We start from the raw sequence: 22,770 nt of genomic DNA, 5'->3' as shown, positions 1-22,770 counted from the left end.
ATTTTCCATTCTGGTCATTTCCCTCTTTCATACAGTAAAATGCAGTATGGAGAGGAACATAAATGTCCCCTAATGCATAGGCAGATTTCCTGTTGGAGAGAGTCATCCTGAATCACTGAGCAGGTGACATGTGTTTAATTTAGAGAAAATAGGGGAAAAGACAATAGCTCCCCCACAATATTGTAGCCAGTATTCATTAGGAATAGCATTAGTTAGTAGTGCTAGAAAACTCAAATTAACAGAGGATCAAACGCAAAATGTTTGATACCCTGCAAAAAACGTTGGATGGTAGAAGTCCGGGGTTAGTATGTCTGTTTCGCTAAAAGGGTCTCAAGTCATCAGAGACCCTGGCTTCTTCCAGGTTTCTATGCTGCCACTTCCAAGGCTTCATAGTACACCATGTATGCTTGAATTCCTGCCATCGTGTCCTCATTCCAGCCAGAGGAAGGAAGAAGAGGGCAATGGAGGGTGGCTCTCTTCCCTGTATGCAAGATTTCTCAAGATGCATTTAACACTTCTGCTTAAGCCTTGTTGACCAGAATGTACTCACAACGGCCACACCTAGACACAGGAAATTGGGAAATACAGTCTTTCTTCAGGGCAACAGGGGGCTAACAACTGGGAGTTCTACTATTGAGGAATAGGGGACAATCTGTATTAATAATCTGGCATCAGCTTCTGCCACACTGTTTTGGGGACTTGATTGCATGGCCAAAAGTGGGGCTGAGAGGGTAGATTTCAGTAACTTGGACTTTATCCTAAAAAACTGGATGAATGGCCAGAGGGCTGCATCAGAGATTTGGTTGCTCTATGCACTGACCCAGGTTGCATGAGAGTAACTGGTTTGGGAGAGAGGAAGAAACAGGACTCTAAGAAGACAACATTTGGTGAAGGAATCTACTGTGATGGTTAAACAAAGACTTTGGAGTCACCCTAAACTTGGACTTAAATCCTAGATCTTGGGCAAATTACGTGGTCTCTAGATGGGAGGATTAATATGCACTTAAGAGTTTTGGGGAGGGTTGGGTTGGGTAATGTGTATAAAATGTGTAGCATATGGCGAGATGTAGGTGTTCAAGAAATGATGTCCATTTTTACAATTGGTGACTTGGGAGCAAATATGGGGGCAATACAGCTGGAAACCTGCCTTTTGGTGTCTTCTGGTCAAGGTTCTGCCCTAGGAGTAATCACAGCAGCATCTGTGCTTGGTCTGTTTGGTCACTTGTTCACTCGAGGTGCTTGAAAATATGTATCTCTATTTAAAAATCCTCCCTAGTCTACCTTTGTCCACTTCAGAAGTCCTATTTCAGATCCTCATAATTTCCCTTGAAATGATTGCAGTAAATTCAGAATGCTAGTTACTTCTCCAGGCCACCTGCTAAATCATTATCGCAGCCATCTTTCTGAAGCACAAACCATCTACTTGGCCATCTTTCTATGGATCCCTATCCTCTCCAGGACGAAATCTAAGTTCCTCCGCTTGCTGTCCTTGCTGTCCTTGCTCAGTGACCTTAAGTACGTGTCAAACACTCCCCCTGGACTCCTCTCCCCAATCTATTCCCTGGTTTAGACAAATCAAACGTTTCCCAAATATGTTAAGCTCTCCTTGATGCTGCTGAGCAGGCCCTTCCTGCAGCCCAGAAAACCCTTTATCTGTTTGGCAACTTCTGTTCCACATTTAAGCATACCTGGAGGCCCTATCTATTCAGCAGAGCCTAGATGTGGGCTCCTGTACAGCCACAGCACCTTGGGCTAACCCTGTTTTACTTACTGGTGTTGTTTGCCTGTCTATCATATCACCTTCCTCAGATTCATCCATTCCTTCACTCATTCACCCATTCATACACCCAACTAATTTTAGATGCATTTGCTTCTTTGTGTTTGCTTTTCCTTCTTTGTATATGACTCAGATATTCCTCCACTCTCCTGGTTTGGATTCAGTGTCTCTCCTTTGTGCTCCAGCAGGAACTGCTTACATTATATGCTTATTACATTGTACTGTCAGATATTTATCTGTTTTCCTTACTAGACCTCTTTAGGATAAATAGGAACACTTCGTGTTTGTGTCAAAATAAGTGTGTGTGTGTGTGTGTGTGTGTGTGTGTGTGTGTGTCCTCAGTACCCATGAAGTGGGCTGATTCAACAAAAGGTTATTGAATGAAGGAATGAATGAGTGAGTGAGTGACTGAATGAATGAACAGTGTTATGGAATTGGTCTACTCAGAAATAGCCAGCAAGACCCCTAGAGACTTATTTACTTTGCATTTTTATGACCTGAAATACAAAGTCATTTGGAAACATTGTTAAAGACATAGGATCTTATTCAATTGCCAAGGGGCTCTAAGGGGAGAGGGTTCCCATAGCTGTAAAGGAACTATATTTAGCAAGACTGTTGATCTGCTGTTGAAGGATCTTGTTCCCTTGTGTTAATGACAGTATTCAGTGTAATATCTGTCTAATGTTAAGAACAACTATGTAATGATTAAAAAGAATAACCTTCATGCTTCTGGACAGTGTGCTAAACCAGTTCTGTCAAAATTCAACTACTGAATGCTGGTTATTATATTTAAAGTTGAGCATAAGGGACAGTGAAGGGAGACAAGGAAACTTCTCCAAATTAATTGTTGAGGTAAGTTCCTGGAGGGCATACACTGGAGACTTATTTTGCTTTGTAGGGCTCACAGTTAAGATATCAGTGGGTTTTTTTCTGTGAAATCCCTGGTAATTACGAGGTTCAAGTAATCTCAGCAAGAATAGTCTCCTTATGTAGGTGACATTTGTCTGGGTGGACATTTTGACATCCTAACTAATAGGCTGCCTAGCAAAGCCAGCTCTGAATCAGGGCTGTGAGTTCTTCTTTGGGTGATGATTGAAATTGCTTACTTAAATAGTTTCATAAGACATGAAACAGGCTCGTGGTATGCCTACCAGAAGTAGTCTACCAAGAAACTGAGGGTCCCAAATATGGGTGAAAGGAGCTTGTGAATTGTACATGGAAGTATTTTAAGAAATTTTTGGTGGTTGAATAGAGTCCTGAATGGGACTGGGGTTAATATTCTAGGATTGACTCTTTGGCAGTACACTGTGGTGGTTCAGGGCTCAAATTAGGCAGATCAATGTTTGAATATCAGCTCTGCCACTTATAGACTGGGTGGCCTTGGGGATATTGATATGATACTTGTTAACCTCCATTTCCTAATCTGCAAAATGGAGGTAATCATTGTAGCAGTCTGTGGGATTATGGTGAGGATGAAATGAGGTCATACATGTAAACTGCTCATTCATGTTTCTGACACATAGGAAAGGTTCACCTGTCATCAACGTGAACTGAGCTAAGTTAATGGAAGCCTGATGAGGCCAAAGCCTGTGAGCATCAGTTGGTTTTAAAGGAAACCACACATGTGTACAAGTTTGTCTTAAATGCTGGTAATTGCCACTTGCACTTGAAGGACTTGGGCAAGAGGGTATTTGACTCAGTACAAAGCTTTATACTTTAGTCTTAAATTGTTGAGCGAACAATGCAAATATTTGTTTTCCTACTCTCCTTCACTGTAGCTTCCAGTGACTTGGGGCTGGGGACAGGAAACCATAGCCTCCTCTCAAGCTCTGGCATTAATCAGTTGGCCTCAGGCAAACCTCTCAGTGTTGAGGCCTCATCTGTAAAATGAGGCTATTGGCTTATGACTTCCAAGGTCCCTTCAAGCTCCAAAATTCTATGACTACTTAACTTAATGCTGGTCAACCCAGTCTTGTGGTACAACGCAGTTTTCTTTTTGACATTTAAAATAATTCAGTTATTCTTTTTTTTTTTTTTTGGAGGCTTAAGTGGGTAGAAGAAGAATCAATGAAACAAGATGGGATTGGGAGGGAGACAAACCATAAGTGACTCTTAATCTCACAAAACAATCTGAGGGTTGCCGGGGGGAGGGGGTTTGGGAGAAGGGGGTGGGATTATGGACATTGGGGAGGGTATGTGATTTGGTGAGTGCTGTGAAGTGTGTAAACCTGGTGATTCACAGACCTGTACCCCTGGGGATAAAAATATATGTTTATAAAAAATAAAAAATTAAAAAAAAATAATTCAGTTATTCTTAAAATAGTTCTGTAAGTTGAGAGAAAGCAAATTGCTTTTTGTTTGCTTTTTAGGTATGAGTAAATACTGAGAAATGAACTTGCAGGTAATATACACAATGGGCTACAAATAAAAGAGCAAATTGAGGTTCAATGGCTAAAGAGTGGTTTCAAGAGTTGGAAAAGGGACAGGCCTGTGCTGAGCCCTCTTCATTTGGAGTTCCAGTGACTTTCAGGTGAAAATTGCTGTAGAAATGTCAAAATGTTTCTATGAGTAATTTAATAATAATCAACATCACGACTATTTTATATCAATATACTTGATGAGGAATTCATATCAAATTAGCATGAAGGAATTCTGATTTTATACCCATTTTATTATGAATGTGTACCTGTGGAGGAAGATGGAAGGGGAAGGAAGTCCAATAGAATTTTCTGTGAATTTCACAGAATTTTCTAGAATTGCACTGTCCAATATAGTAGCTACAAGACATAGGTAGCTCTTAAGCTCTTAAAATGTAGCTAGTGTTAATGAGAATTTTTGTTTTCATGTAATATTTTTTTTTGCAATCCTCTACTTTATTTTTTTAAATATTAATTTATTTATTTTCAGCATAACAGTATTCATTATTTTTTCACCACACCCAGTGCTCCATGCAATCCGTGCCCTCTATAATACCCACCACCTGGTACCCCAACCTCCCCCCTCCCACTTCAAACCCCTCAGATTGTTTTTCAGAGTCCATAGTCTCTCATGATTCACCTCCCCTTCCAATTTACCCCAATTCTCTTCTCCTCTCTAACTCCCCATGTCTTCCATGCTATTTGTTATGCTCCACAAATAAGTGAAACCATATGATAATTGACTCTCTCTGTTTGACTTATTTCACTCAGCATAATCTCTTTCAGGCCCGTCCATGTTGCTACAAAAGTTGGGTATTCATCCTTTCTGATAGAGGCATAATACTCCATATTGTATATGGACCACATTTTCCTTATCTATTCGTCCGTTGAAGGGCATCTTGGTTCTTTCCATAGTTTGGCGACTGTGGCCATTGCTGCTATAAACATTGGGGTACAGATGACCCTTCTTTTCACGACATCTGTATCTTTGGGGTAGATACCCAGGAGTGCAATTGCAGGGTCACAGGGAAGTTCTATTTTTAATTTCTTGAGGAATCTCCACACTGTTCTCCAAAGAGGCTGCACCAACTTGCATTCCCACCAACAGTGTAAGAGGGTTCCCCTTTCTCCACACCCCCTCCAACACATGTTGTTTCCTGTATTGCTAATTTTGGCCATTCTAACTGGTGTAAGGTGATTTCTCAATGTGGTTTTAATTTGAATGTCCCTGATGGCTAGTGATGATGAACATTTTTCATGTGCCTGATAGCCATTTGTATGTCTTGATTGGAGAAGTGTCTGTTCATATCTTCTGCCCATTTTTGATATGATTGCCTTTTTTGTGTGTGTTGAGTTTGAGGAGTTCTTTATAGATCCTGGATATCAACCTTTTGTCTGTACTGTCATTTGCAAATATCTTCTCCCATTCCGTGGGTTGCCTCTTTGTTTTCTTGACTGTTTCCTTTGCTGTGCAGTAGCTTTTGATTTTGATGAAGTCCCAAAAGTTTATTTTGGCTTTTGTTTCCTTTGCCTTTGGAGACGTATCTTGAAAGAAGTTGCTGTGGCTGATATCGAAGAGGTTACTGCCTATGTTCTCCTCCAGGATTCTGATGGATTCCTGTCTCAAAATGGATAAAAGACCTCAACATGAGACAGGAATCCATCATGTAATATTGTTTAGTTCAAATTTAAATTTAAATAGCCCCAGGCAGCTAGTGGCTGCCATATTGGACAGTGAAGATTTAGACAGAAGATGGGTCATAGAGTCTTTAAGGGATTTTGACTTTATACTATATGAGGTGGGGAGCAAGCTGAAGCTTTTGGATTAAGTTCAGGAATGGTGCCAGAGAGATAAGTGGAGGTGGTTGTAGTGACCCAGGTGAGTGATGAGAAGGACCAACACTGAGGCAGTGCCAGTGAAGACAAAGAGGAGGTGATGGACAAAGGAAGAATTCAGGAGTGAAATGGATTGGACTTTATGCCTGGGGAGGTTGACACTGGCTTGGTTGATTGGGCCAACACTTTTGTTCATGGGAAAATATATCAAGCCACTTTTGGATAGAAAAACCATCTTTAGTTGGCAGTTATGTTACCATCAAATGTAAAGATAATTTAAGTGGCATAAGGAGGCCGTCCAGGATGTGAAATCATACCTTACTTTGCCTATATGGTGGAGGGAGAGCTCCTCCTGTCTCTCACAGAGGGAGACTTTCCTTCAGATGGCTCATCCTTTGAGTCTGTGCAACAGGGCTGTGTTAACCTGAGGTCCCTCACACACTTTTATCAGACCCCATCCTTTTCCACCATGAGGCCTGAGATTTCCTTCTCAGCCATTCTAGTTCCTTCATCAGAGACTAGAACTGACTGCCCACAGCCTTCCTTAGACAGGCCGACTTAATTTTTTTTATCCCATAGACATTGTTGAACCTGTATCTGTTTCTCAGGGGTGGAGGAAGATACGAAGATGAAGGAGAAACCATTCCTACCCTGGGCAAGATCATAATAAAACCTAATTGCAAAGACAAAATTACATAGGGATAACTCAGTTATAATACAGGAAACAATTTTGCCTTGGAGTGCAGAGCTGTACTGATCAACTTTACCTGGTGGCATTAAGGGAAACCTACTCAAGAGTGGTGACAGCTGAGCTCATTTAAGTGGATATTTTCTGAGAAAGAATGAAGAAGGGCATTTAGCAGAAGATCACTTGCACATATGTGGTGGTCCCTTGGAATATGTTGTGCACAGGGAATGGTACACAGCTATGTATCTAGAGCCCAGGGTGCTTTTATAAAGGTGAGAAAGCGTAGGAATGACACAGGTGGAATAGATGGAATCCAGTGAAGGAAAGCCTGTATGTCTTACTAAAGAATGTGGATTTGTATTTGGTAGATCCCAGCGGCTTTTGCTAGTTTTAAACACATGAGTGATATGGTTCTTTTTGTGTGTTTGGGGTTGCATGGTTTCTCTCCAATGCTAATCAGAGAGCTTCTGCTTTGGCCTTGTGGTCTCTCTTCTCGATTCACCATTTTAACAGGTGTATGGTGTGTAAAGTTACTAGGAAAAATAACTACATGATGCCTATAAACTACTTGGAAACCTGTAAGTCCTATCTAAAAATGATCATTGTTCTTAGTCAAGGAATTACAACAGCAATTATCTAATTGCAAGCACAGCTGGATCCTTGCCCCTCCAATTAGCTGATTGTAGGTGCAATTAGTTTGCAAGAATAGTTTTGTACCCAGCTGTAAATTTTCCAAAATGCAAAAACAGAATATGTGGAAAAATGAGGCCAAGTCGAGTTTCTTTATAGTTTGTTCTAAATATGTGTTTTGCCCAGCCTGAGGGATTGTTATTTTCCTTCCCATATTTATATATGACTTGCTTAAGATGTGCTCTTATTTATTTCACAATCTCTGAGGCATCTCACTGTTGGGAAATTCTCAAATTCCAAAGCCTGTGAGCAAAGAGACAGGAGTAAGTAGTACCCACAAATGGCTATCTTCAGGGGCCATTTTTGCTTGTTGAAGTGCCAGGTTGAAGAATGGATTATAGGACCAGAGTAGGGTCTGCAACTAGGAGAGGGGTCAACTATCTCAGTATGCAGGCTGAGGAGGGCTGGCCAGCTTGATTCTCATGGGAATGAAATTAACAAGTGCCATCTCTCCCCAGGGAATTTTGTTTTGTGGGTAGTGATAGTAGATGCAGGGCTAGTTCTCAGAATGTGGTTCCAATATAAATGTTAGTTGACATTTTGTTTACCATTAATAAGTGAGACAAAAGTGCAACAATGAAGTCACGGTGTGAGCAACTTCTTTGTTGAATCCAATAGTAATTTTCAAACACTGGAGGAATGCTTCCTCAATTATTTTATGCTGTCCACAATATAATGTCTACCGACAAGACACATTTTAAAGTTTGATCTGCAGTATTCGTATTTTCTCTATCACTTTCTTAAGTATAGACAATCAATAAAACAATAAATCAAGCCATGATTTATAGTGTATGCCGATGTCATGGTATAAATACTCCTACTGTGGGTGATTTCAAGTTACCGACTGTTTCTCAACCAATTCCTAGACTCTTGTAGATTTCACAATTAGCTCTAGTGAGGAGGCATGATGTGGCTCCAGCCTACAAGTGTTGGTGGAACTTGAACCAAACCTTTTGGGAGTCAGTGACAGACTGTATCTTAGTTTCTATGATTTGAAAGAAGCATGGAAACTTGGAACAAATCAGAAATATCATGGGAAACAGAGAGGGAAAAAATAGCTGTATGTGCAATGGTGTTTGAAGAGAAAACCATTCTTCTGTAAAGGACAGTCAGATATATGAAAATGGGAAGAAGAACATCCAGAATGACATAGACCTTAGGAACAGCATGTGGAGAGGTTGAGGTTGAGGTCTTTCTAGGGCCATTGGCTCAAGGTTTCCAGTATGTTGGATGGATAGCCATCCTCCCTAGGATGAGATACTAGGTAGATACTATCTACCTAGGATGAGATAAATTTATGTTTTGAAGATGCGAAAATTGAGGAACACAGGGTCATGTTACTTGAGTTGACAAAGTTAGAGATGAGAAGAGATTTTATTGTCTTACCCTGTGCGAGGCACTCCTTATTAATGGAATGAAACAAAACAAAACTCTACACAGTAATAAAAGCACAACAGAAGATTTGATTTGTCGGAAAACCCATTAGATAGTTGGTATGCTGGGCAGGCCCTTGTTCAACTCTGGGAGAATGAAGTGAGGTGACTCAGGACCAGGTCTGGGGCGCAGTTCCTTATTCTCAGCAGGGCTAGGAGAACCTCTTGGGGTCTTCCTGTTTTTCCCCACACGATGTTCAAATCCTTCTGCCAGTTTTCCAAGTCCTTCACAATGCAGGTCTGCTATATTTCTCTAAAATAGAGTTTGCACACTTCTTAATGGATACCAACATGCACACAGCTCTTGTCTATATCTTGTAAGCAAGCTGGGCTCATTCCCACTTGATATATGTTAATAGTTAATATTGAGGAGCCCTTTTGCACTGCATCTGCTAGGGGCTGCCCATACATTGTCCCATTCAGTCTTCATAAAAACAATTTGTGTTTTCCCCAGTTTTACAAAGAAAGATTAGGCAGAGAGCCTGAAGATCACATGATTAGTGAATGGGGCAGCAAGTATTTTAACACAGACTGAATGCTCAGTGGTTATGTTCACAACTCTAGTGTTCAGAATCCTCTCAGTTCCTGTGTTCCTTTCCTTATCACTTTTCCTCTCAGTCCCCATGCCCAAAACCTTTGCCTGTCTTCCATGTAGCTTCCCTTACTAGTCAAATTCCCATTCATGACCTCTGGTTACCTTAGAATCTGTCTATAGTAGACACTTTGCCATGCAAGTGTATCTTTTCCAACAACAACAACAAAAAAATATGAGCTCTTTAGTGAAAGCAATCATGTCTTCTACTAAGTCTTCACTTCCACAGGGGTCTTTTCACTTTGGGGACTAAAGACAGATACTCAATAAATATCTGTTGATAGATTGATCCAGGTGTATGTTCAGCATCATTTATTTACCTAGGGTCGCTAGTACCAAGCACTGAACCATGGATCAAAAGATTAAAGATTCTTCCTTCTTTCACAGAGTTCTGAACTCCAGGAAAGGATACTTCTTGGCCAAGTTACAGTACAATGTGATTTAGTACTGCAAAAGCAGAGGGTTCTGAGGAGAAGCCCAGGTGAGGGGAGTTCTTTGGGAAGGATTCACTGAGAAGGTTACTCCTGAGCCAGCCCAGTCTTGAAAGATGAGTGGAGACTAGAGTTTGCTCAAATAAGAGGGTTGGCAGGGCCTGGGCCCAACAGTTATGTGTGTTGTGAAACCCAACATCCTGGTGTATTTTTTTTTTTTTAAGATTTTATTTATTTACTTGACCAACAGAGAGATCACAAGTAGGAAGAGAGGCAAGCAGAGAGAGAGAGGAGGGGAAGCAGGCTCCCCACTGAGCAGAGAGTCCAATGTGGGGCTTGATCCCAGGACCCTGGGATCATTACCTGAGCTGAAGGCAAAGGCTTTAACCCACTGAGCCACCCAGGCACCCCGATCCTGGTGTATTTTACCAATTCCTCCTGTATTTGACTTTAAACTAGTATACTTTAAATTACATTTGATATATACCTCTCTTTTCTTTATATTTTATTTATTGAAGTGTGCAGTCTGTTTACTCACATGCAAGGCTAGCAGTGACATCAGCAAGGCATAGATATGACTGGTGGCCACTGCAGGTAGTAGGATAATCTTGGTTGCCTCTCTGAAGTGAGAGGGGAGGGATTGGGAGCACACTGTAGGAAAAGGAAGCTTACCCTTCTCTCCTGAGGTCACACAATCCCTATTATCTCCGGTCCACTTAACTTTGCAAATGTGACTAGGAGTCACTGCTCTTCTTCTCTGGGCATCTGCCCTTTCTGTTTCTGGTGATGAACTGGCAAGAGGAGCAAGACATCCCAGAACTCTGACACACATAAAGGATAACATTGGGGTGGGTCTTGGTTCTGGGACACAGTGGAAAAAGGACTTATTGGTCATGCTTCTTAAACTATTTGGTAAAAAAATGATTCATTGGAAAGTTCTGATTTTCTCACATGAGTCTTTGTCTTACCTAGGCCCTTAGCCTTGCTAACCATTTGTTTGAAGTCATCACTTACTGGACAGAAAGACCATGTAGCCCCTGAGGCTTGAAGAAGATGGTGGTGGAGGCTGAACACATATACCTGTATTTTTATTTCTGTGAAACTGACTCAACCAGAAAATTCCTGTCCTCCCTTCTCTTTCCTCGAAAAACACATACATGCTCATCCACCCCCACCCCACTGCTCTCACACACATTCCGAGGATAAATTTGAGCAGAAGGATAGATGCTCATATTTTTTAAGCTTAATTCAACAATATTAATTCTGTTCAATAAACTTAATAAAATGGAAATAAAGTGGTTTCCTTTCTTCTTTAAGGAAGGAGAGATTTAGGAAGCTGAGCAGATCCCTGGAGTATATTAGTCATGCCATTTCATTTCTGCATTCAGGATTCAGATGGCATGTCCATGCAGCTCATCAAACTCTACAGACAAGGGACACAACATCTGGATTGACCCATAAAAGTCCATGTCCCAGATCAGAGCCTCTAGTAGAACATTATTCTCTCACACACACTTTTGGAGACATTTCAAGGTGATGTCATCATTAAATAATAAGCCATAGGAAAAAAAAATCAGGTTGATATTTAAGTAACTTTATAAGATATCCTATATAGTAATATATCTTTTCTCCTTTACACAAATAGGCAAAAAATGATTAATAGTCCATTGATATGAATCTCCACTTGTGCTTGATTTGACCTTTCAAGATTTCTGGATTTAAGAATGAAGAAATTTAGATCAGAGAGCCAACTGGATGAAAGAATTTTGCTGCTTGAAGGGCTGCGAAGGGCTGAGAGGTAAGTCTGAGCTTTAAGGTAAATGTAGGTGTCATGGTCAGTTATGGTTTGCCCCGGGCTCTGTGGGCAGGAGGGCTAGTGCTTGAGTCTTGAGCTCACCAACCCTTTGCTGTGTATCTGAGAATGAGGATGAGTGCATGAGTGTGTTTGTAAGCATATGAGAGTGTATGTATGTGTGAAGTTGGGCATGCATGAATGTATGCATATAAGTATATGTTTAAGTGAGTGTGTGTGTGTGTGTGTGTATGAGAGAGTGTGAACGTGTATATGAGTGTTCATGTGTGTATTATGTAGGTGATGATGCCTATTTCTCCCAAATTATTCTTGGACCTTTCTAATAGAATCCTACTTTGCTCTGTGAAGTTCAACTCTCTCCATTTTATTTATAAGGAGAAGAACTTTGAATAAATCATGTTAGATTAGGTATGAAGCAACATTAACTTTTGTCTCCATCCCTTGCAAGCAATAAAAATTTCCCAACTTTTCTATTGTGTACAGTGCTGAGAAGAGAACACATGCCCTTCTTGCAGGGCAGTGTTGGGGACAGACTTATTGTGTGGAAATGAGGCAAGGGTGGCCAAGGTCAGGCTTAGAAAAGGAAGCCAAATGGTTGAACTCTATGTTCTACCTGTTGGGTCTTATTGCTGCTTTTGTGCAAAGTTGACCTCTGCTGAGACACTTCTGCATTTGTGCCTACTGCTCAGATAGGTCATCGTGACTTTCTTCTGATGTAATTTTAAAAGCAGTTAATGCCCAGAGTTGTCTTGGGGGAAATCCTGTTTGATATTTCACCTTGAATGACTTCAAAACAAATCTATTTTTATCTTTTAAAAGTTCCTTTTGGTGAAACTTGTTGTGGAACTCTTTATTGCTCTGTGTGTTTACAATGCTTGTTTTTATAGAGGGCTTTATTTTCAAAGAAATGCATGCTGCATATTTACTTAATGGGCTAGACAATGACTAAGGAGCAAATTACATAAAGATTATTACATGGACTTAGTGTGTGTTCTATAGTTTTATGACTCACAGGCAACTTGTTTGTATTGCCTTTATGGGCAGAGGTGTTTTAAAAAAACATTTTGTAAAGCAAGAATTGTGAAAGGATGCCAGTCCTTGTACAGCTCTGCCAAGGGGTGATGCTTTCATAGCTAGAGCCAATGCCAGGTGCTGTTGAAGGTAGAGGGTAAGTTATGAAATGCTAAAGAGCTTTCCACAACCCTGCTGCCTTAACACAGCCCTTATCCATCAGGAGAGTTAATTCCAGGCTTAAATAGAAGTCACCACTTTAGAAATATTCCTACTTCCCCAAAGTGCCAGCAGCTCTAAGTCTGTTGAATAGAGACAGCATTTATAATGGTTATCCCTGCTTGGGTGGCGGGGTGGGAAAAGAAATCACCTTGGAATCTTAAGGAGACTGTATAAAGCTGTCCATAGCTTCATTAAAGTTTTGTTTGTTTGTTTTAATAATAGCTGGCACTATTTCCAAAAAGTAATGTACAATACACATAACATAAAATTTATCATCTTCATCATTTTTAAGTGTATAATTCAGTACTGCTAAGTATAGTTATACTGTCGTGCAAACATTACCACCATCTGTATCTAGAACTTTATCCTGCAAAACTGCAACTTTGTGGTGATTAAAAAATACCTCTCCACCCACCCCTTCCTCAAGCCGCAGGTAACTGCTCTTCTACTCTCCATTTCTATGAATTGTATTACTCTAGGTACCTCATATAAGTGTTTGTCTTTTGAGACTGGTTTTGTTCACTGAGCATAATGTCCTCAAGGTTCATCCATTTGTAACATATGTCAGAATTTCCTTTCCTTTCTTTTCTTTTTTTTTTTTAAGATTTTATTTATTTGACAGACAGAGATCACAAGTAGGCAGAGAGACAGGCAGAGAGAGAGAGAGAGGAGGAAGCAGGCTTCCTGCTGAGCAGAGAGCCTGATGTGGGGCTCGATTCCAGGACCCTGGTCCTGGGATCATGTCCTGAGCTGAAGACAGAGGCTTTAACCCACTGAGCCACCCACGTGCCCCAGAATTTCCTTTCTTTTTAAGGCTGAATAATATTCCATTGTATTTTTAGACCACACTTTGTCAGTGGATGTTGGGATTGTCTGGAGGTGCATTTTTTATTCCTGTTTTTTCCTCAAGTTTAATGCAGCCCTTGGGATCAGGTGTGTCAGCTATGGGCTAGTGGTATGAAATGTCCTCCTGACTCATTGCTGAGCTCAGCTGTGCACTACCTATGGCTAGTTTATGCAAGTCCATTCAACCTCAGGCTCTCTCACAACTGCAAGACAATTGGCATTGTGGGTCTTTGCTGGTAATGCTCATTCCAGCACAAGGTTAGTGTTCTGGACTGACTGTTTATATCTCCCCCAAATTCATATGCTGAAGCCCTAGCTCCACTGTGACTAAATTTAGAGACAAGTCTTGTAGAGTGATGATAAAAGTAAAAAGAGTTCATGGGAGTGGGACGCTAATCCAATAGGACAGGCACCCTTACAGGAGAAGGAAGAATGAGAGTGGTTGGGTGGCTCAGTTAAGCGTCTGCCTTTGGCTCAGGTCATGATCCTGGGGTCCTGCGATCAAGCCCCACGTTGGGCTCCCTGCTGAGCAGGGAGTCTGCCTCCCTTTCCTCCCTTCCCCTGGCTTGTATTCTCTCTCTCTTGCAAATAAGTAAATAAAATCTTAAAAAAGAAGAGGAAGAATGATTAGAGCTGTCTTTACCATGTGAGGACAATAGAAGAAGGTGGTCCTCTGCAAGCCAGGAAGAGTGCTCTCATGAGAAGCTGAATCAGCCAGCACCTTCACTGGAGCTTCTAGCCTCCAGAACTGGAAGAAGTTAAGTTTCTGTTTTAAGGCCACTCAGTTTGTGGTATTTTGTTGAGGCAGCCTCAGCTGACTAAGATGATTAGTGATGTGTAAGAGAAAGAAACTCTTACCCCTCAGCTAACAGCTTCAAGGTTGTATGTGTTCTTCAGTCATGCTGTAAGGTACCCATGAGGAAGAGACAAGGCTATGAATCCTGGGGACCAATACCTTTCCTGCCATCACTGCTGAGAGCTTTCCCTTGGCAAGGGTCATGTTTACAAAGGCTTTTGTACAAATAAAATTACCTCATTTGGAATGTCTTTGTGATTGTAGAAATGACATCCTTTTTTTTTAACCCCCCATCCTAGGGAGAAATCTAAATATTAAGACTTGACATCATTCTAATGGCGGGGATTGGGACTTGGTTAATTTATTTGTACCTCTAAGAAGAAATACTTATGTCTTTTTGGAATACCTTGCAGATTCGCATTGTGCAACTTTCCTAATTATTTCTTCTTATAGACTAACAGTGAAATTAGTATTTGCATTTTCTCAGTTAATTGGTGGATGGAGAAAGTCAGTCAGCTATATCTCTAGGTATGGGAAAAGCCTGTCTGGACTTTCTATAAAATTGGCGGTGGTAAAAATGGAAAACCTGTTGGGTTCTATCTAACCTCATCTCTCTGGTAGCAGACTAACCATAGCCAGAGAGGGGCTGAGAATGTATTAACTCCTTTAGAATAGTATTTCTCAGGAAGGCAGTTTACAGGTAGAGAAAAATGGGCCCTGATACAAGCTTTGGAAAGGCCAGGTTCCACAAAGTTAAATAGGGTTTTTTTTTTGTTTTTTGTTTTTTGTTTTTTTTCCTGAAGCAGAACTTCTTATGCTGCCATTCATTTACTTCTTCACTCATTAACCATTTATATTGGATGCTTACAGTGTATCAGGCTTTATATGAGGCTCTGGGAAGATAGTGTAAAGCAAGAGAGGTATGTTTCCTTCCCCCATGGAGATTAAATCCCAGTGGAACTCTTAAAATATTAATTTCAAATAGGGCAATAAAGTGAGCAGGGTCCCCAAAAACTTAACAATGAAACCCTCTTTCAGAGAACATTTTCTGGCACATGTGTTTTGTGGGATGTGCTTTGGAAAACACTAGCACAGTGAGGAAGACCAAGGTAAGTGGAAACATTGTGGTGTTACGGTAGCAACTAATCCCTGCCAAGGACACTGTAGCATCATTTCCCATTCTCACCACCATCTTGAGAGTCTGCAACACTTTTATTTTATAGACAAAAAGACTAGAACTCAGACTGCTTGGATGACAGCCCAAGGCCACATATTTTGTAGGAAGGAGAGCTAGGATTAGAATCCAAGATCCAACTCCATAGTTCTTCCAACTTCCTATACTATCTCTCTCCTGAAAAGTCTAAGTCTTGGGTTAAAGAAATCTGAATTCTAGTGCTGACCTTTCTGCTAATTAACCTGGAAGTCTTGACTAAGTCCCTCACATTGCTGGAGTTGGTTCTTTAAACAGTTAGGAAGGTTAACTTCAGTGCTTACCATATGCAGATTAAGTAGCATATGTTCTCTTGCCTTGCAAAGCCCACCACTATGTATTGTGCTATTTGCAAACTTCAGATGTAATTTGCTGGAATAGAGAGAAAACTGATGGAATTGGATTCAACTGGATTCAACATATAGGAATTATACTTGTCTCCTGAGAGCATGAGAGTCATAGTTATGAAACTGGTCAGTGTTTTTTTGAAGAATTCTTACAGAGGAGCCTTTCCTAGGAACTGCCTCTGAAAATGACTTTAGTCCTCATAACTCCTTGTTAAGGGACTACTTGTTAAACTACTCTTTTTTTTTTTTTTTTAAAGATTTTGTTTATTTATTTGACAGAGAGAGAGATCACAAGTAGGCATAGAGGCAGGCAGAGAGAGAGAGAGGAGGAAGCAGGCTCCCCGCCGAGCAGAGAGCCCATTGCGGGACTCGATCCCAGGACCCTGAGATCATGACCCGAGCCGAAGGCAGCGGCTTAACCCACTGAGCCATCCAGGTGCCCCTAAACTACTCTTTTTAAGATTGGTGATTGCCCTGAGGTTCATTTATCAGTATCTCTGTCCACTGGAGATCTCACCCATACATTGAAGAATGATGGCAAAAATAATATTTATGCAATAAGCTGCTGAAAAAATGGAATGGAGCCCCTCTTTGTTGAAGGCAGAGATTAGTTACCTATTTGTAATGATTTTAAATGGAACTTTGATCAGGAAGATTTGTGGCTTTGCAAACACAAAGGTTATTACATCTCTATTTAGGGAGAGAAGTATTTTCTCTGAAATTCAAATTGACAAGTGGCACATCAGTTGATCAAAGGAAGGATCATAGGTTCCATAAATTTTTATCTTTTGCTTGATTGGAATGTCTTATTCTGTTGCTGTGAGCATTCTTTAGCAACATAAAATAATAAAATGCAGCCAGACAGCCCTGAGAGCAAATGCTTCTTGCTAGGGTCAGTGGAAATGGGGTGAGACGTAGAAATAGGCCTACAGAGCTAAACTAGAGGCAGGCAACAACTGAGACTTAGTTCAGGGATATAGCTAAGGAAGTCTGAGGAGGAGGAAGGACTGAGAACCTCTCCCTGCAGGAGTTGCATGCCCGCCCTTTTGCTGGACCATACATGGACAGCAGCACTGGACCACTCCCTGACTTCTTTTGTCCTTCCATGAGCCATGAGAGAAAAGGCAGTCCAGCTCACTGGAAGAACAGCCACCTGAACTCTGGGAGAAGCTGAGCTTGGAGACCTCAGTGGTTTCCAGCACTTTCAGGACAACTCTTCTTTTTTCGTTTCTTTTTCTCTTCTTCTTTTTTCCTTTCTTTCCTTTCTTTTTTCTTTTTCTCCTTCATTCCTCCTTCCCTCCCTTCCCTTCCCTTTCCTATCCCTTCATCACCAATAAACTTTAATCAGAAGTATTACTTTCACAATCCTTAAATTTGTGTGGAACTACAAAAGAATTTGAGTAGCCAAAGCATTCTTAAAAGAAAGCAAAACTGGGGCATCACAATTCCAGACTTTAAATTATATTACAAAACTGTTGTAATCAAAACAGTATGGTACCAGCACAAAAAAGGACACAAAAGTCAATGTAACAGAATAGAAAACTGAGAAATAAGCTTACAACTATATTTTCAACCACCCTAGAAGAAAGCAGGAATGAATATCTCATGGAAAAAAGTCTGTTCAACATATGGTGTTGGGAAAACTGGACAGCTACATGGAAAAGAAGAAAACTGGACCCCTTTCTTACACCAAACACACAAAAAAATTCAAAATGGATTAAAGACCTAAATGTTAGACATGAAACCATAAAAATCCAAGAGGAGAACATAGGTAGTAACCTCTTTGACATCAGCCATCACAGCTTCTTTCTAGATATGTCTCCTGAGGCAAGGAAAACAGAAGCAAAAATGCACCATTGGGACTTCATCAAAATAAAAAAGCTTCTGCTCAGTGATGGAAACATCAACAAAACTAAAAGGCAACCTATGGACTAGGAGAAGATATTTGCAAAAGATATATCTGATAAAGGGCTAGTATCCAAAATATATAACAAACTTATACAACTCAATGCCCCCCCCCCACAAACAAATAATTCAATTAAAAAATGGGCAGACGACAGCAATAGGCATTCCTCCAAAGAAGACATCCACATGGCCAACAGACACATGAAAAGATGTTCAACATCATTCATTATCAGGGAAACACAAATCAAAACTACAGTAAAATATCATCTCACACCTTTCAGAATGCTAAACTCAACAACACAAGAAACAACAGGTATTAGTGAGGATGTGGAGAAAGCAGAATCCTCATGCAAACTGATGGGAATGCAAACTGGCACAGCCACTGTGGAAAACAGTATGGCAGTTCCCCAAAAAAGTTAAAAATAGAACTACCTTACGACCCAGCAATTGCACTGCTTAGTATTTACCCAAAGACTGCTTGGTATTTACCCAAAGAATACAAAAACAGTAATTCAAAGGGATATATGTACCTTGCTGTTTATAACAACATTATCTGCAATAGCCAAATTATGGAAAGAGTCCAGTGTCCATCGGTTGATAAATGGATAAAGAAGATGTGGTGCATACCCACGCGTGCGTGCACGCGCGCGCACGCACAAACAAACAAAGTGGAATAGTATTTGGTCATAAAAAGAATGAAATCCTGCCATTTGCAATGACAAAGATGGAACCAGAGAGTATTATATTAAGTGAAATATTGTCAGTCAGAGAAAGACAAATACCATGTGATTTCACTCATATGTAGAATTTAAAAAACAAAACAGGTGGTGGGTATTAGAGAGGGCACGGATTGCATGGAGCACTGGGTGCGGTGCAAAAACAATGAATACTGTTAGGCTAAAAAGAAATAAAAAATTAAAAAAAATAAAAAATAAATAAATAAAAAAACAAAACAAATAAGCAAAGGGAAAAGAGAGAGAGAGAGAGAGAGAGAGAGAGAGAGGCAAACCAAGAAACAGACACTTCACTATAGGAAACAAAGGGATGGTTACCAGAAGGGAGGTAGGTGGCAGGGGGGATGGCTGAAAATAGGTGATGGGGATTAAGATGTACACTGGTTACAATGAGCACTGGGTGTTGTATGGAAGTGTTGAATCACTAATTTGTATACCATAGACTAATATTGCATTGTGTTTTAACTAACTGGAGTTTAAAATTTTAAAATTTAAAATTTTAAAATTTTAAATTTTAAAATTTAAGAAAAATAAATTTATGTGTATAAGCATAGAGGAATAGCTATTTGCTTAACTCACTGATATAGAAAAATAAATGTTAGTTTCATCTGGATGGGGTGAGAAAACAGAGACAGCTACTCCTGTAATCATCTGGGTGAAGGTCAGAGGGAGCATTGTCATAGCTGGAAACCCCAACTGGGTTGGATGGGAGCCCCTCAGTTCTTAAACCTCAGGGGAGGGATAGTGGCTATAACCCAGACTGGTTTTCTGCGGCTCTATAGATTCACTGAGTGGGGTATGGGTATCATCCTTGCAGTTTCTATTGCTAGTTCTTGGGGAGGAGTCTTCTGCCTGGCCAGCCCCTTCCCTGCCACAATGTGTATACTGTATCTGAAATAGCTTGGAGGTTATGACATCAACAAATTTAAAATAGGAACTGAGATTTCAGACATATAAGGGTAACCAGGGTAGAAGACATATGCACTAGCTTGGACAACCTCCTTCCTTAAATTGGTGAAGTGCTCTTTTAGATTATTTTCTTGCCACTTTTATGCAGCAGAGTTGACAACTCATCAATATTTGCTGGAGTAGCAGGGCAGTAGGGGCAAATGTTCAAGTGTAAGTTCACAAGTACAAGTCACCTTAAAGCAAATTCATTTTTTCTTTTGACAGGGCCAATAGACTAGTAGGTCAAAGAAATGCTGCCATTATAGGGTATTCTCAAGGCATTCAGCACAGTCTCTCTTGATAATATCTTTGTATACACACCAAAGGCATGTGACTAGAGGTCAGTATGATGGCAGTTCCTTGACAGGTTCAATGACTATACTCAGCAAAGACTGGTCTAGGTGATGACCAGCAGTAACTTGGAGAGATGCTTCTCATGGTGCTTCTCATGGTGAGTAATGTGACTCAATCTGTCTTAACCCAAGATAAACACATTGGAAGGACAGCACAGATGAAGATCTCAAAGGACTTTATAGGACAGTTTAGAAAGAAAAGCTGAATAAGATAGAAAAGCATTTTAAAAGTTAAATGTAAATCGTCTTCAACTGGGTTGCAAGAATTAATTTCACTAGTATTCCATGGGTATAGTAGTACCCAATACACAGTAGTATGAAGTATAAAAAGAATCTAGAGCTTATGGTAGAAAGTAGACTTCATCTGTCTACTCAGTCCATCTTATGGAAAGATATTTCCTTCTGTAGTGCTGAACTGCTTCTCTCTTCTCTGGGCCAGTGTAACCACTTTTGGAATACTGACATTCAGTTTTGGGCAATGAATTTAAGAGAAGGACAAAATATGCCCAAAGCACAGAGATCAGCTATAAAAGGCCCTTGAGAAGAATGAAAAACTGGAGATATCTCAATTGCTTTCTACTTTGAAGGCGTGGCCTAGAAAAGTAAGGTAAAACTGTGTGTAGCTTCCAAAGGCAGAAATAGGACTAGGGACAGAACAAAAATTTTTACATTCAGAGAGGTCCAAAGGCAGGACAGGCCGTCCTGAAAAGAGATGAGATGGATCTCACTTACAAAAGCTCAGGTGCAAACCTGGTGAGACTGGATAGCTCCTCCTAACCTGGGATTACCTGAGTTCATGATTAGAAGTCAGGAAACCAAGTTTCTAACCCCTTCTTTGCCACAAACTGCCTTAATGACCTTAAGCAAGTTGTTTCAAGTCTCTGGATCTCATTTTTCTTCTCTGCTAAAATAGGAAGTTGGACAAAATCAAGGTTTAATTGATTCATGTTTTCTGTTACTTTTATCACTATGGACCTCTGCCAAGGGCTAATAGTTTGTTTTCTCCTTCTTTTTTCACATACTCCAAGAAGAGGGTTTAGGGCATTACATCTTGGCTGCCACTGTAGGAAGTGTACCCCTTGTCTCATTATTTTCTCTGAACCTTGGTTCCTTTTTATTTGGATTTCCCTTGTCCTGTATTTTGAGATCAATTACAGCACACCAGAAGAAGAATAGGAGTAATTTTTTTTCTGTGGTGGAGCGGCAGTGGGTGCAGAAAACTTCTGGTAAGTTACGTCAACAGGAAAAATAAGTGAAAATGATTCTAAAGAGATTTTTAAGAAATTATTTTAGTTTGGGTATTTAGTTTTAATTTTCATCTGCTGTTTTCTTCCTGGGAAAGGAGTCAATGGTCTTCATTTATGGGAAGGGGCTGTAGTTTTTTTTACTGTGTTTTGTTATTATCTCAATGTCCATATCTGAATTCAGCCTATTTCTTAAGCTGGCTGGTGGTGGCAACTAATCTGGCCTGTCAGTCCCATGGGGACTTTACCATCCTCCCAATGAATTTTCTCTAAATTGAGAAAAATAGAAATTTAGGAAAAGCAGTTGAGGGGCACATGGGTGGTTCAGTAGTTAAGCATCTATCTTCTTTTTTTTTTTTTTAGGTTTTAAAAAATTTATATTTTAAAAGTTAACATTTGCATAAAAGGAAATTGAAAAACACAAGAAGCAAAGAACAAAGTCATCCATAATCACAAGCAGTTTACAGTTTGACTTCTAGGTCCCGTGTGTATCTACAAAGTAAGCATTTTAATGTAATTAAGATCGTAGTTATGTATCATGTTTTTTTACACACCATGAATATTTACCATTTCAAAGTCCCCAAACTATGAATATTTCGATAACCAAGAATACACTATACCAACTCCATCTGAAAGAAAAAAGTGTAATCCTGCCTTTCTCGGCAACAAAGATTTCAGAGTGCCTGGGTGGCTCAGCAGGTTAAAGCCTCTGCCTTCGGCTCAGGTCATGATCCCAGGGTCCTGGCATCCAGCCCCACATCGGGCTCTCTGCTCAGCAGGGAGCCTGCTTCTTCCTCCCTCTCTGTCTGCCTCTCTGCCTACTTGTGATCTCTGTTTGTCAAATAAATAAATAAAATCTTAAAAAAAAAAAAAAGCATCTATCTTCTGCTCAGGTCATGATCCCATGGTTCTGGGATAGAACTCTGTATTGAGCTCCCTGCTCAATGGGGAGTCTAGTTCTTCCTCTCCCTCTGTCCGTGCTCATGTTCCCTCTCTTGCTGTCTCTCTCTCTCTCTGTGTCAAATTAAAAAAATAAATAAATAATGAAGTTTAGGAAAAGCAGTTCAAACATCCACGTAATTTAAAATCCAGTGGAGGACAAAGAACATGCATGATTTGAACTGGGAAGGAGCCCATTAGAATGGGCAGATGGGCAGCAATGTGGATGTGCATATATGTATGTGTGGGTGTCCATGTGCGTGTCCACACGCTCACTGTGTGTGTGTGTGTGTATGTGTGTGTGTGTGTGTGATGGGAGTGGCACTTTGCAGTAGTTTTATGACTGTCCAGTCATAAACCTGGGTTTTATGGTTGGCTGCATCCATCTGAATAGGCTGGGTGAGGTCCAACTCCTAAGTGACTGGGTTCAGCTGGTGAGAGCAAGGTTTGAATGAGGCTGAAGAAACACACGTCAGGGCTGTACACCTCTGTCTTGTACTCACTGTGAAACTGCTTCTTCCTAAGTGCCAGCCACCTG

General features: G+C 40.4%; 1 long non-coding RNA gene across 1 annotated transcript in view; it reads left to right on the top strand.

Moving 5' to 3' along the window:
- LOC131834441 (uncharacterized) overlaps window positions 1–22,770 on the top strand; it is a 54,111-nt gene that overhangs the window by 6,417 nt on the left and 24,924 nt on the right. Inside the window, exons 3-5 of the long non-coding RNA XR_009354874.1 lie at window positions 4,147–4,307; window positions 9,821–9,914; window positions 11,510–11,662. This is a non-coding gene — a long non-coding RNA (uncharacterized LOC131834441). The remainder of the gene's footprint in view (window positions 1–4,146; window positions 4,308–9,820; window positions 9,915–11,509; window positions 11,663–22,770) is intronic.

This window comes from Mustela lutreola, chromosome 6 (assembly GCF_030435805.1).
Source record: "Mustela lutreola isolate mMusLut2 chromosome 6, mMusLut2.pri, whole genome shotgun sequence".
Taxonomy (NCBI): domain Eukaryota; kingdom Metazoa; phylum Chordata; class Mammalia; order Carnivora; family Mustelidae; genus Mustela; species Mustela lutreola.
The sequence above is the reverse complement of the archived record's forward strand: the minus strand, read 5'-3'. Positions and strand labels throughout refer to the sequence as shown.